Source organism: Bison bison, unplaced genomic scaffold, assembly GCF_000754665.1.
Source record: "Bison bison bison isolate TAMUID 2011002044 unplaced genomic scaffold, Bison_UMD1.0 scf7180017862976, whole genome shotgun sequence".
In the NCBI taxonomy this organism is placed as follows: Eukaryota; Metazoa; Chordata; class Mammalia; order Artiodactyla; family Bovidae; genus Bison; species Bison bison.
In genome coordinates, this window is record NW_011493548.1 from 168,389 (window position 1) to 180,910 (window position 12,522).

At 55.2% G+C, this 12,522-nt stretch overlaps 1 protein-coding gene across 5 annotated transcripts in view; it reads left to right on the forward strand.

Moving 5' to 3' along the window:
- The first annotated feature begins 638 nt into the window (after positions 1 to 638).
- The window catches only part of CARD11 (caspase recruitment domain family, member 11), a 40,159-nt gene continuing 28,275 nt past the window's right edge, over positions 639 to 12,522 (forward strand). For 2 of the 5 annotated variants that reach the window (XM_010832955.1, XM_010832951.1), the window contains exon 1: positions 639 to 757. The gene's annotated coding sequence lies outside the window, so the exon portion shown is untranslated. Of the gene's footprint in view, positions 758 to 2,424; positions 2,986 to 11,115; positions 11,216 to 12,522 lie in introns of those variants that run through there. The other 3 variants (XM_010832952.1, XM_010832954.1, XM_010832953.1) reach the window with 3 other exon arrangements.

Sequence of the window (12,522 nt, forward strand, 5' to 3'; positions counted from 1 at the left end):
GACCCGTCCACTTTTAGGGCCTCCCAGGGGGGTTGGGTGGTCCCCAGCCCACTGCAGCCCTCAGGGGGCAGTCCAGTGGGACTGAGCAGAGAGAGGTGGGCACCATGGTCAGAGGAGCTGAGTCAGCATCCAAGGAGGATGTTGGGAGGAGAAGAAAGCGTAGTGGGGCGCTTGGCTCTGGGCAGCCCCGCATGGGGCCCCCGGAAGCATCGTCCATCCGGGAAGGAAGGTTCTGGGCCCCACGCTTCCCATCAGCCAGCCTCCCGCCTCCACGCAGCTGACAGTCAGGACCGTGGCCTCCTGGGTGAGGTCCGTACAGCTGCAGGGGCCCCAGGAAGGATGGGCTGAGCTGCTGCCCCTTCCCCTCCCCTCCTGTCCCCCATCCCCGCCACCCCGCCATGGCAGACACAGCCCTCTTGCTCCGCAGCGCCCTGCCCACCCCAGGAGCCTCAGTCTCCTCCTCTCCCAGCCTCCCCCTCTGCGGAAAGTCACCCACAGCCGCTGCTCAGAACAAAAATAAAAAGGGAAGTGTGGCAGCCCCCCAGCCCCCACCTCTGCCCCTGCTAAAAATAGAGGCAGCCTCTGAGGGGTTGTTGAGTGCGGGCTTCCGGGGGGGGGGGCGGGGTGCAGTGCTCTCTGCAGCCTCAGCATTTCCTGGGGGCCTGGCAGTCACTGCGCTAGAGGAGAGGGAATTGGAGAGGACCACGGAGAGACACCCCCGCCGGCCACACCTGGGGCTGAGCTGGTTTGCAAACCCGTGAGTATATTTCCAACTGGCCGGTCCTCTTACTCCGACGGGTGTGCGCCCAGCTCATGAGCCCACATCCTCAGTCAGGGAGCATCCTTTGGAGCAGGCAGGGGCCGCTATGGAGCCCCTAACCCCCTCACCGATCCGTCTGAACCGTGAGCTTGCACGGCTTCATCTTAATTTCCTAAACAACACAGGAGACTTGACAACGGGTGCCGGGCTGCTGTTTTAGGCTGTAGCTTTGATTGCACAGAGCGTGGACTAGAGCCCAGGGAAGGCTTTGAATAAATGCCTGATGATCAATTGGGACCAGAACGCTCTCATTTTTACGTGCTGGTGTTCGTTTTTTTTTTTTTAAACCTCTTCTTCCGAGGGAGCACCGTGCGGAGGGCCAAGGCATGGGGCTGGGTGCCTGGCGTGTGCTCCTATTGAAGGAGGGAGATGCCTGCAGCCCAGCTGGAGGAGAGGAAATGTGCAAACATCTGTCCCCAGAAGCTGGGGCCTCGCCTTTATCTGCGGCTCACAGCCCCACCGCCTTGCCCTCCCTGGGGTTCCCGCCCTCCCCGGGGAGCACCTTTCAATCAGTTCCTCTGAGGTGTGTGAAGATTCCGTGTGCAGAGAAGCCAGCCTGTTGCTAAACGTTGGCCAACCGCTCACCGGGGTCCAGCGCCTGCCCGCAAGCAAAATGGAATGAGAGAGGGAGACTGCAGAGCTGAGCTGGTGGGAGACCTTTGATCCAGAATCTGGGGAGGAAGGGCGTGATGTGCGGTGAATGGCGTCCCAGGGAAGCCGGGGGACTGGGCCCCTGGGGGGTGTCGCCCTCACGGAACTTCCCGGATGCATCTCAGAAGGTTCCCCATTTCCTCACGCAGAGCTTCAGGAATCCGCTGAGTCCTGGGGGAGTGGAAGAAAGCTTTGCAGCAGCCCCTGGGGGTCTTTGGCTTATTAGAGATTGGAATCTACTTTTAGGGGTCCCACTGGTTTGAGGGAGTCAGCTGGATCGTGGAGGCGTCCTTTCAAATGAGAAAGAAGGATGTGTCCGCCACACAGCAGATTACGTCCTGAGATGCAGAAATGTCACCACCAGTCGGATGAAACCCAGCCGGCTTGCAAGGCTGGGCTCGTTCAGCGATCACAGAGGCAGCCGTGCTCTGCTGAGGGGACTTGTCCCTAGGGATTTCCTTGGTGGTCCAGTGGTTAAGAATCCACTCGCCACTGCAGGGGACACAGGTTCAGTCCCCGGTCCAGGAAGTTTCATGTGCTGCAGGGCAGCCAAGCCCACGAGCCACAGCTGCTGAAGCCCACGCACCCTAGGAGCCCGTGCCCTCCAGCAGGGGAAGCCTCCGCAGTGAGAAGCCCGAATGCAGCTGCAGAGTAGCCCCCGCTAGCTGCAACTAGACAAAGCCCATGCACAGCAACGAAAACCCAGCCAACACCCGGCCAAAAATAAATAGTGATTCGTGTGCATGCATGCTAAGTCGCTTCAGTCGTGTCCGACTCTTTGCGACCTTTTGGACTGTAGCCCGCAAGGCTCTTCTGTCCATGGGATTCTCTAGGCAAGAATGCTGGAATGGGTTGCTGTGCCCTCTTCCAGGGACCTTCTCAACCCAGGGATCGAACCCATGTCTTACATTTCCTGCATTGGCAGGCAGGTTCTTTACCACTAGTGCTGCCTGGGAAGCCCCAGCGAATAAATTAATTTAAAACAAAAACTTGTCTCTCAAGTCCATACCCATGTACAGTGTCTGGGTGCAGATTTGATGGCTGCCTTAATTATTGTTGATTATGTCATGTGGCACAGGCAAAGAAAAAAATCTTTCTGGTTTGCACCTGATTCACAAGCTTTCACTTACATGGTGAGAAGCTGGAGATGATCTCTGAACGTCAAGATTCCCGAATTCCCATCACTGTTCCTTTCAAACACTTGGTCAAGTTATTTCTAGCATGACTGTGTGGGAAGGATGAAACGTCAGAAAAAAAAAAACACAGGCTCATATTTGCCGGTGCCTGGTGGCAGAGAAAGTGAAAAAGAAACGCCCTCCAGCCTCCAGCCCTGCCAAATTCAATCAGAGACACCTTGACATGGCAGTCCCTTGAGAGGCGGGCTTCAGCTGCTGGGGAGGAAAGTCCGCGTGTTTGGAGGTGTTTTGCGACCTTGTCTTCCCGACTCCCCTGACGTGGAAAATGTGAGTCTTCGGCGTTCGTATGTTTCGAGCTGGCGGGTGGCTTTAAAACAGGTGAGCCGGATTACAGGAAATCACTCAGGTCCGGGTGCCAGGTGCCCACGGTCTCGGGAGGTTTCAGAGCAGGCGTGTGATGACCGGGAGGCCGGGTCGGGAGCCAGGCATGCATCCCGGCCGGGCCGGCATGCCCCCCAGCCCTCCCCGCGGCCCGGCGCCCCTGCCGCCCACTCTCCTCCCTTGACGGCCGTCTTGCTTCGTTTCTCTGTCCTGTTCTCACCCCGCACCTGCGGCTACTAAATAAAGCTCCGAGTTCCTGTTCCCTTTTCTCTGTCCCCATCTCTTCTTCATACCCTCACCCGCCTCCCTCTGCCTCTCTCTCTGTTTCCTGGACACAGAGGTTCTCATCGTCTGCTCCTCCGATCCCCAGGCTTCCAGAGCCTGAGGGCTGAAACGCCAGGGGAGCAGAGCACGTGGCTGTCTGACACCCCTGCCCACCCGGGTGTCCCCCCACCCCCGCCTCAGCTCCCTTATCTCTTCATCAGAATCGGTGATGCCTTCGGCAGGGCTGTTAATGGGTTCCGGTTAATCTTGGTTGTCAACCTGGTACCTCACGTGTGCTCGAGAAACTGTCGCTGTTTTCGTTGATTTGCTTTGATTCGAGGTGACGTGGGCATCACGAAGCCCACCGTTTTAATGTGACCAGTCCTGCAGCGTCTGGCCGCTGCCACTTCTTCTAGTTCCAACCGTTCTCGTCACTCCCGGGTAAAGCCCCGTGCCCATCAGCGGCCACCCCCTCCTGCCCCCGCCCCAGCCCCTGGCCGCCGCCAACCTGCTTTCTGTCTGTGTGCACCGCCGCTGTTCAGCACTCTGTACCGACTGCCTAACAGCGTGTGGCCTTTGGAGTGTGGTTTCTTTGCTCAGTTCGATGTGTTCGACATTTTTGTCCGTGTTGTGGCATGGATTGGTCCTTTGTTTCTTTTTACAGCTGAATAGTATTCCATTGTGTGTATAAGATGTCTTCCTTTGAAGGGTCACTGGTGGTGGGGGTTCGAGGCTGCCAGGACTGGAGAAGGAAGTGGGAGACACGGGAATGTGGCACGTGGCCCTGCCCACTCCCAGGGCAGTTCTGTCCCATGGCCGTGACAACTCCGTGCCACCCTTTGAGGGCCAGGTGGGAGAAGTCTGCCGTTTGACTCTGCTCCTGATGTTCTAGCAATCAATGACAGCCAGCCTCGATGATCCAAAGGAAAAGGAAGCTGGAATAACAGAAAGCTAATTGAAATGAGGCGGCAGGGAGGTGGGAGGCAGGGAGCGGGGCCCCGTTCCATGAGAGAGCTGTTTATTTGGGGGTTCATTCGGAGTCGAGAGACCCTTTCTAAGCATCTCTCCCTCTCAAGAGCCTGATGCTTAATGGAACACACAAGCCTATTTCACTCCCAACATGGTGGATGTTCCATGCACGCATTGTAACTAACTTACTCAATGCCATCTCTTTGGCAGAACATCTCGGGATAGAAAACCTGGTTTGAATTTCACTTCCCTCATATGGAAGTGCCCTTGTTATAATAATGGTGGCAACGCGCACACTATATTCTTCTAAAAATGTGTCCGGTAAATAGGGTTGCTGCCACGAGACCCAGGGAGGAAGGGGAACTTGGACAGATCCAGCAGCGGGAGCCACCCCAGGCTCGGTCGTTGGTCCCAGGATTGGGAGGTGGTGGTGGTTACAGTTCTTGGCTTAACTCAGTCCTGTTCAGACGCTCTGAAGAGTGAGGCGCGTCTCTTGTTTTTCCTGCACAGTTAAAAACTAAAACTCGCTCCTGTGTCCTGTGGTTTTCCAGAGCTGGTACCTTGATAATTCCGTTCTTGGAGTGGGTCTGGAGTTGACTAAATTACGTACTGATCCACCACACGGGACTCACGGAGGACAGAGTCCCCCGCTCTGCGCCCGACGGCGGTCTCTTCTTAGACCTGCCTGCTCCACCCTCGCTGTTCGCTGTGGGTTTTGTTACTGAGTCATTCTGCGCCCTCCTGGGATCTGGATGCCACCTCCGACCCCCTGGGTGTCTCCGCTGCGGCTCAGCATTTGTCACGCAGCTGGCCCAGCAACGTGCCTTCTGAGGGTCAGCCGGGGGGAGGTCTCCGCAAACCTCCTGTTACCTGCCACGCTGAGAATGTGACATGTTGGGCTGACACCCCCCCCCCCTGCCGCCGCCAAATGCCGGCCCGTGGTGGGTTGTCCATTCTCAAAGTGTTAGGATTCCAGCAATGGAACCCCAGCGCCCCAGTGGCTGACTTGGGCTCTGCTTTTGTTTGTTCTTAGTGTTTATTTATTGAGAGTGGCGGGGCCTGCGAACGCTTAGCTGTGGCATGTGGGATCTGGTTCCCTGACCAGGGATCGAACCCGGGCGGCCTGCATTGGGAGCGTGGAGTCTTAGCCACCGGACCACCAGGGGAGTCCCCGCCCCACTGACTAGAGTGGGGTGTCCTTGAAAATGCAGCGTGTCCTTCAGACTCCGGGAGGGCCCCAGGGAAGCAGCCCGTTGCAAAAAAGCGGGGGTTGCCGTCACGCTGATTCGAGGAGCTGGGGAGAGTGGAGGCCGCTGAAGGGTTCTCAGGGCAGGATGGGGGACCTGTGGCTTTTCTGCATTTTCGTGGTTTGTGACAAGACGGCTCTGCCCCCAGAGTCAGAAGCTGGAGGGAGGTATATTCTAGACTTCCAGTCCACGACTGATTGGGACTAGAAGATGGATTGGCGCTTAGATCTGAACTGCAGGCCCAGCGAAACCCATGTGAGCCCGTCAGGCGGCTGTCATGTGCGAAGCTCCCCACCCCCGCGAGGGAAAGGTCTTTTCCACTGGAAGGAGGAAAGGATAAGCAGAGAGCCAGCGCGTACCCATCAGAAATCGACCACTCGATTAATATTAAACGCCTATTTGTGAAAGATCCTTGCTAGCCCTCGGGGGGCACACAGGGAAAGCAGGAGATGGCCCTGCCCAGAGGGCTGTAAGCAACGTGGCACGCAGGAGCTCACACCACCGGGCATGAGCAAGCAAATCAGAAACCCAGATGGCAGGGCTGAGGACAGGTCTTTAAAGTTTCCTCTAAAATCTGTCTGGTGTGGAGGTCATTATTCAGGATGCCAGGGTAGAGGTGGCTCTCCACCTGGAGTCTGCTGAAGACTTCTGAAGGTGTGGACTAGTGAGATTAAGTGCCTCGTATGTGGGACTTCCCTGGCAGTCCAGTGGTTAAGACTGCTCTTCAGATGCAGGGGGTGCAGGTTCCATGCCTGATCTGGGAGCTAAGATCCCGCGTGCTGCCCAGTGAAGCTGAAGATAATAATAATAATAATGCCTTCCATGTGCATTGCAGCAACCCTAAGATGTAGCTGCTGTGTCCAATTTTGTTGTTGTTTAGTCACTCAGTCATGTCTGACTCTTTTGTGACCCCAAGGACTGTAGCCCGCCAGGCTCCTGTCCATGGGATTTCCCAGGCAAGAGTACTGGAGTGGGTTGCCGTTTCCTTCTCCAGGGGATCGTCCTGACCCAGGGATGGAACCTGCATCTCCTGCATCGGCAGGCGGGTTCTTTACACTGAGCCACCCGGGAAGCCCTGTGTCCAGCTTTACAGAACAGTAAATGGGGCTCAGAGACGTTAAGCAATGTGCCCGAGGCCACACAGCGGAAAATGGCAGAATCCAGGACGATATCCTCTCCTCTGGAATAGCAGTCTCCAAGCTTTCTGGCAGGGACCAGATTTGTGGAAGACAGTTTTCCCATAGACCCGCGAGGGGAGGGTGGTTCAAGTACGTTACACTTGTGTGTTTTTTTCTTTGTTGTTATTACATCAGCTCCACCTCAGCTCATCAGGCATTATTAGACCCTGGAGCTGGGGACCTGGCTTTGGAACATAGGGAAGCAGAAGTTGCTGGTGTTGTCTCTTGGGGCTAGGATTACTTGGCTTGACTCTCCTTTTGTTCGACTCGAGTAAAATTCCTGCAAGCCTTCGCCCCACAGCCTCTATCTTTGGGAGGAGGAGGTCCGTGACACTTTCTACCCTCAAGCACGATGTATTTTAAGCTCTGGAGAGCAGGAGCCACCTCTTTGTGGGGGCCCTGCCCATGGAACCCCAGCCCCCCAGCTTCCTGAGCCGAAAGTGGAAGGAGTCACTCTCTCCCAGCCCTCAACCCTCCTCCCACTTTGCTTTCCTCTGCTGCCCAGAAATCTGCCCAGGGGACTGAGGTCTGAGAAAGTACAGTTCTGACCTCAAGCCTCGCACACCTCGGGGTGTTCATGAGGTCTACATGAAAGCCTGGCCTGCTGCTTCCTGCACCAGCATTTTCGACCAGCCCTGGAGGCCTCTCTAGAAACAGCTGCTGGGAGCCCAGTGCAGCTGGGGAAAACCAGAGCCTCGAGCCTCCCGCCGGCCTCCCTGATTTCAGCGGTGGGTGCTCTCCCTGGGTGATGATGGGGGATTTAAGAGAGCTGGAGGCAAAAACACCCCACCACCACTCCCGACACCACCGCCCTGCGCCCGTATAGGAAAACCTGACGTGTGCGTTTTTCTGGATACTAACCTGGTTGATTGAAGCCTTTGGCAGGCTTATTTTCAAACACATGGAAACGTGTTTAGGGGTGTTACTGCCTTTACCTGTCCCCCATGACATTTCAAGAAATAGCCGGCCCCACAACCAGAAATGCATTTTAAATTGATCGCCGCATCGATCCTAAGTAGGTGTTCAGGGTGTCTGATAAAACGCAGCAGGAGAGACCCGCGCTCGCTCTGCGTGCAGCCCGCCCACCGAGGCCTCAGAGGACGCGGCTCTGGGCCCTGGAGATAGCTCGGTCTGAGCAGCTCGGCGACCTGCAGCCCCCCGGCCCGTGCCTGGCTGGTGTGCCTTCTCAGCTGAAGCTCGGCTCTGTGATGAGGGCCGGCCAGCTGCGGTCCAGGCCCCTCCTCCTCCTCTTCCTCCTCCTTCAGCAGCCTCTGCTCCCACCTTTCTGTCACCCCTCCTTCCGACGAATCTGCAAGGTTTTCTTACCTTCGTTCCTTCAAGTTTCTGTCTCCGCCTCCTTTGCTGTGCTCTGAACCTCCCTAAATGTGTCGCTCGTGTCTGATCCTCACTTGTCCTTGTCTCCTTTCTCCTGAACCTTCTCAGGGTCTCTTTTCTTGGTCTTCCGTCGTCCCAGGCTCTTAATGCTGTTGAATCCACTAGATGGATGGATGGGTGACTGGCTGGCTGAGTGACTAGGGCTCCGCAGGTCGACGCTGACGTATTCTCATTACCAAACTCTGCAGACCTTACCCCGCTCCCCGCCGCAGGCGTCCAGAGGCCTCGGGCCCCGCCTGGCCCCCTCTTGTCACCTTGTCCCGGGCTCCCATGGGATTCCCGTGCAGCCAGGCGAGGCGAGCAGAAGAGAAAGGGGAAGATTCACGTCTGCACGTGGCTCCCACAGAATCTTCCGATTCTCATTCTTGCCTGCTCTCCGAGTGGGGCTCTGGCTTGACGATGCTGGTGACCTTTCCTGCGAAAGGCAAGGACCTAGTGTTTTTGCTTAGAAGGTTCTCGGGGCCTCTGGGCTCATTGTGCACTCATCCGCCCGCCCGGGAGACTCGCGGCAGCAGGCCTCTGAGGGTCAGAGCTTGCGTTGAGGACTGGGCCTGCCCCGGGTCCGGTTCTGTCCCTTCCAGAAGGCCTCCCCGAAACCCTAGCCCGGACAGGAGCTCGTGGTTCCCCCCCCTCTCCTGTGCTAGAATTTAGCTTAGATGACGCTCGGGGTCTCACAGAGGGCTCCAGAATTGGAACCAGCCTGTAGTTTCCATGACTTGACAGCCCCCCATGGCCGAGGCGGGCTTGCTGACCAGGCCCGGAAGGCGCCCGCAGGAGGGAACACTGTTCCGTCACCGTCGGGGCCGCCCCTGAGCAAGACCGCGCCTCCCGGGAGTGAGAGAGGGGACCGACCGCATGCTGCCGTTAGGGTTTGGCAGAGGGATGTCCCGCTGCGGCTCACGGAGACCCTCAGAGCTCTCACTGTGCCGTGTGTGCAAAGCTCTGGAATCCAGACAGGGCGAATGCTCATAAAGAGCCAATGTGATGAATTGATACACATTTCAGAACAATTTAAATCTGTCATCCCTAATTGCGCTTTTCACAAAAGCTTCTCTGCAGCGGTGGGAGAAAAATGAGAGCGGGCGGGCGGCGAGGGCAGAGCGTACCCACCGGTCATGCAGGAGGCGTGCGCCCTTCCCAAGTGCTCTGCCCTGCTGGCTGCCAGTCAGACGCCACTGCAGAAGTCTGGGTGTGAGGCGGGGCCTGCGGGGCGGAGGCCGTGCTTGCCGCGTCCCCCCACCACCCCCAAATCCTGGCTACCCACAGATGCTCCCCGCTGTCCCCAAAGCTGTCAAGCTGAGACCTTCTCGTTCTGCAGAGGCCGTGAGCCCCTTGCCCGGGTCACCTGGGTAGAGAACCCCGATGAGCGTCCGGTGGAAACAGTGCCGGAGGGCTGGTTGGTGGTGGGCAGCGCCCTGGGCTGCGGGGCAGGATGAGCCTGGGGTGACGGCTGAGAAGTCTGGCTATAACTCGAGGTGGGGGGTGTTGCATATGAACTAATGTGGAGTAAAGAGAAGAGATGGACTCCAGCGGAGGCGACGGAACCTGGAGACGTGAGCAGAGACTGGCTGAAAGATGAGGGCACGGCTCAGGACTTGAGGCAGGACCCAAGAGTGGGATAGATCAGTCGTCCTGCCCGTGCGCCACAGCGGTGGGGTGTTGCTTACCGCCTCCCAGGCCGTGCTCCATCTCCTAGGAAGTCTCCCTCCGAGTCACGCTGTTTCTGTCCTCTGCAGGCCTTTGTACACGGGCAGTACTTAGTCCTTGTTGATTTCGTGCTTACTCTGGTTTTGTATTTAGGGGGAAAAAAGGAGCAGGAACAAATAGATAAAGAACTTGCTCAGACTGTAAGACTTACAAGTCTGTGGCTGGCTGGAGCTGGCTGGAAGCTATGTGATTTTCTCAAAAGGCTTGGGTCTTGTTTGTTATTTGTATCTGCTAGGACGATTGTTGCCTGCAACAATTGCTGACTGCAAGTTTTAATAGAAACAAAATCAGAGTTTTATACGTGCCAGGAATTTTATTCGTCTCATGAACAAAGAACTCAAAGGTTAGCCTGGACCCAGAGTCCTTTCAGCGTCCTGGGCGGCCATGTTCGAGCATGACCTTCACGCTCACGAGACTGCTGCTCTGCTTCCTTGCGTTGCACCTGCATCCAGGCAGGAAGACAGGGGCGAGCGAAAAGTGCTCCTCACCTGACTCTGCCGCCTCTCCAGACCCTTCCAGATGACACATCTGGAAACTTGCACGTGCAGCTCATTGGCCAGACCTGTGTCACACACCCACAATTCCAGCTGCAACGGAGGCTAGAAATGCAGTTTTTTAAAGGTGGGCACAGTAATGCTCCAAACAAAACCGGGGCTCTGTTAATAAGAGAGAGAATGGAGAGACTTCCAGGTGGTCCAGTGGCTAAGACTCCATGGTCTCAATGGCAGGGGGCCCAGGTTCGATCCCTGGTCAGGGAACTGGATCCCACGTGCCACAGCCAAAACCCGGCACAACCGTGTGTGTGTGTGTCTGTGTGTGTGTGTGTCTGTGTGTGTGTGTGTCTGTGTACATCAGTCACTCAGTCATGTCTTTGCGACACCAGGCTTTGTAACCTGCCAGGCTCCTCTGTCCGTGGAATTTTTCAGGCAAGAATACTGGAATGGGTTGTCATTTCCTCCTCCGGGGGATCTTCCTGGCCCAGGGATTGGACTTGTGTCTCCTGTGTCTCCAGCGTTGTGGGTGGATTCTCCACCTGCCAGCCATCAGGGAAGCCTATATATCACACACACATGTACTGAAGGGCTATTTATTATTAAAAAAAAGAGAGAGAGAATGGATATTGGGTTGGCTGCTGGCAGTGTCTGCCACTCCACTGTGAATTTAAAATGATAATTGCTGCTTTCACAATATGTACCAGCGAAGCTCTCCTGATTGCTGTACACATGTTAATTCATGGGAAGTATTATCATCCCAATATTTCAGTTGAACGAGCTGAGACAGACAGAGGTTAAAAGTTAACTGGGACGCCAGAGAAGACTCCTGAGGAGGAGTTTTCTAGCTGCCTCTCTCGGTGCCCTTTTTTGCAGGAATGAAAGGCCTGGCAGGGCAGGAGACCCAGGAAGGGCTGCTTCTAGTGCTTTTCCATTAAGCTTTCACTTCAAGGCTGCGAACACAGCAGACAGTGTGGTGAGTCCCCAAGTCTCCAGCCCGTTCTCCCAGGCCGTAGATTATCCTTCTCAATAATCTTCCCCACCGCCTTTTTTTCCTCTTTTTTTTTGCCAGAAGTCCTTTCAATGAAGTGGAGGTTTCATTGGAATAATTAAACCTTCCATTTCAAGCGTCTCGTTCCAATCATCCAGGCAGATCAATTAACCAGAGGCACATTCGTCTAGCTGACTGTTGACCCCTTCTCATTGCAGACTTTTGCGCTGGGGCGGCTCACAGAGAGGGAGAGGTGTCTGTCCCTCTTTCCAAAGGGCTTGACGTCTGATGTGGTAGCAGCCTCGTTGTTTATTTTATTCAGGATCTGATTTGTATTTTTTCACCCAACAGATATATATTGAGCGCCTCTGAAGAATCAGGCCCTGGGCTGAATGAGGGAGGTGGGGTTGTGGTGGAGGGTACAAAGGGGAAGCAGACGCAGTCCAGGTAGCTGAACCCCATGAACCCGTTTCCTCTTCTGTGAACTGGGGCCAGTGGTAGCAGCTACCTCACAGGGTGGCTGTATCAAATGACATCATCCACATGTACCACTTTTCTCTTTAACTTCAGTTCAGTTCAGTTCAGTTCAGTCGCTCAGTCGTGCCCAACTCTTTGCGACCCCATGAACTGCAATCACAGCAGGCCTCCCTGTCCATCACCAACTCTCAGAGTTTACTCAAACTCATGTCCATCGAGTCAGTGATGCCATCCAACCATCTCATCCTCTGTCGTCCTTCTGCCTTCAGTCTTTCTCAGCATCAGGGTCTTTTCAAATGAGTCAGCTCTTTGCATGAGGTGGCCAAAGTATTGGAGTTTCAACTTCAACATCAGTCCTTCCAATGAAAACCCAGCACTGATCTCCTTTAGAATGGACTGGTTGGATCTCCTTGCAGTCCAAGGGACTCTCAAGAGTCTTCTCCAACACCACAGTTCAAAAGCATCAATTCTTTGGCGCTCAGCTTTCTTCATAGTCCAACTCTCACTTCCATACATGACCACTGGAAAAACCATAGCCTTGACTAGAAGGACCTTTGTTGGCAAAGCAATGTCTCTGCTTTTCAATATGCTATCTAGGTTGATCATAACTTTCCTCACAAGGAGTAAACGTCTTTTAATTCATGGCTGCAGTCACCATCTGCAGTGACTTTGGAGCCCAAAAACATAAAGTCTGACACTGTTTCCACTGTTTCCCCATCTATTTGCCATGATGTGATAGGACCAGATGCCATGATCTTAGTTTTCTGAATGTTGAGCTTTAAGCCAACTTTTCACTCTCCTCTTTCACTTTCATC